This window comes from Triticum dicoccoides, chromosome 1B (genome assembly GCF_002162155.2).
Source record: "Triticum dicoccoides isolate Atlit2015 ecotype Zavitan chromosome 1B, WEW_v2.0, whole genome shotgun sequence".
In the NCBI taxonomy this organism is placed as follows: domain Eukaryota; kingdom Viridiplantae; phylum Streptophyta; class Magnoliopsida; order Poales; family Poaceae; genus Triticum; species Triticum dicoccoides.
This window is the reverse complement of record NC_041381.1, coordinates 603,449,228-603,452,023: the sequence shown is the minus strand read 5'-3', so window position 1 is coordinate 603,452,023 and position 2,796 is coordinate 603,449,228.

Sequence of the window (2,796 nt, the reverse complement as noted above, 5' to 3'; positions counted from 1 at the left end):
TGCAACTTTAGGCCAGTGCCTATGGATGATTGACCGTCCATCGTTCGTCCTCTTCAGGAACACTTCAATATTGAACCGTGGGTGTTGTATGAGAACCTTCCTCGCCTCCTGACCATAGAGGTGGTTTGAGAGGTAATCATCAGTGAACTGCTTTGTAAAGGCCTGAAAACAAGGATGTGCATAAATATCTTCTCTATATTGAAAATGGGGCAAAGAAATAAAAAAGGCAAGGTATAATAGTTATTATCATCTTGTAGTGAACTGATGTCTTCTTCATTGTGCAGACAAAGATTTTGTTGTTTTTTGTCACTAACTAGTGGAGTGACCCGCGCATTTGCGCGGCTAGATTTCTACATTTATGCTATAGGGTATACCGATATGCTAGTGAAAAATACATGATTAAAACACTATACCCAAGTTACATGGCATTGTTTCTTAGCCAACTATTTTCCACACAATTTTTGGTTGATATGATCCTAGTAAACATGCATTGGTGGCAATATTTACATACTGAAATATTTTTGGTAACATTTACATGCATTTGATACTTACATTGAATGTTACTTTTCCTTTTTTTTCTTCCATCACTACATATTGCATGTCATCGACATAAATCTTTTAAAAAATTATTCTAATCTACAACTACATATCACCTATAGGTTTTATATTGATGTAATTCTAAATAGCTGATTCTGTTTCATTGTATATTCAAATTTCATATTTTTATTAATAAATGATTTTTTTACTTCATATAGAACTAAATTGCTTGCCAGGTGTCCCGCACATTATAGTGACTATGTTGCTTTTTAGTTATTATTTTTACATATTTTCATTTTAAAATTCAACCACTTATAATCTATTTAATGTTTTGTCTATATGGCACATTGAATTATTAAATTTCTATCATTTGTCCCTTTGCATCAACTTCATTCCTCGGTTCACGACTATTAGACATGTTGTGGCATGACGGCATTATTTTCATACTCTCACATGTTACGCATTGTTTTGTGTCAATAAATCAATCATCAATGGAACCTCCCTCTCATTTGATTTTTAATGGCTCTTTAGCCACATGTCTTTAGCTATCGTCCTCGAACGACACATCTTATCAATAGTCCCCACTACATAACAACTTAGTAATTGTCATGTGTTACATGTTCTCCTTGTCCTGAGTCGGTTTCTTCTCACGAATCACTGTATCACACCATAATCCCAACAATATATAACGTTCCCCTAATTGATCGAATGGCTTCCTCTCTAGCACTTTTAGAAGTGGCATCATAGTTTGCCCGGTTCCTAAAATAGTGACTCATATGTTGTAGCCAATTGTTATGTCGCTCATTCTCTCTCACTTACTGTCCTTGTAGCCTATTGTTTTTCATCGTGACCATGTTGTTTTAAGGTTTCCATCTCAAAACATTATTTTCTCCTATGGTACGCATATGGTCACTTGCATAGTAGCATGTTGTCAATTATCCACTTTCTCTTATTCAATGTCATGCATGTCTATGTGGTCCTTATACATGTATGTACGCCTCCAGATCCTTAGCTTAGATTGTTCGACTACCCACTGTCCATGCCTAAGCTTGTCTTTCTCCTTAAAATTAGTATTCTCTCCTACTATGTACTTATTATTTTAGAGACATCATGCATGTCTAGTGCGTGGTACTTATACGTGTATATTCTCTTTGATTCCTTGCAATCTACCACTTCTCGATTACCATTTTTGGAGAAGTCATGCATGCCGATGACTTTTTTTGAGAGAATATATATATAAGTCAACAAAATCGAGAACTGTATTTGGTCCAACAGTTTATGCTTTTACCTATCCCTACCCAGTTAGGGTCGTTAGGTAGACATCCCAATTGTAGAGTAGATCTTGAAGCACTAATTTTCTTGTTTCCTGATGTAATCTTGACATTAGGCATGCATTCTTGCCAGGACTCTCCGTCTGTACTGCAGGTGTCTGATATGGACATGTATTACCATTTACGTGACCCTGTTTTTGTTGATGTCATGATGACATTAGCGCATACATTGCTGCCGGGACTCTCCGTCCCTGTTCCAAGTATCAGATATGGACACGTACTACACTTTAAGTGACCCTCTTTTTCTTGGCACTCACGTGGTCCTTCTCATGAGTATTTTTCATGAAAAAATTGATAGTTTATACTGTTAACCATTGTAATTAGAACACGCGTCATAATTCATTTGTAAAAATAATGCAAGAATATAAATATAATTTTTTGGCACTTAGATGTAAACGTATTTTTAGTATGAGTTGCTAACATCTTATAGTACTTTATTATATTAAACAGAAGTGTTTTTATATTTGTTTGCGCCCACACTATATTCCATGTACGTGCACATCTACTTTTTTTTTATCTCGGCAGAGAAAGATTTTTTTCCCAAAAAAGAGAAAGTTTTTTTTGTCCATGCGTAAAAAATGTCTGTTATCTCAACATGAACTTGTTTTTATATTTGTTTGCACCCACACTATATTCCATGTACGTACACATCTACTCTTATCTCGGCAGAGAAAAAAAATCCCAAAAAATGAGAAAGTTTTTTTGCCCTTGCGTAAAAAATGTTTGTTATCTCAACGTGAAGAATCAATGGAGTAGCCTAGATTGATTTTCCCTTAAAAGTAAATAATATTATCAAATGATTAATTTCCTGAAATAATACGCTAATATTTTTTTCATAAAATCAGAAATGTCATCATCATACATGTGGTATTGTGATCGGACTCGTCCTTTTTTGCAGCGCTGGACCTAGACTCCTTGGCAACCGTGT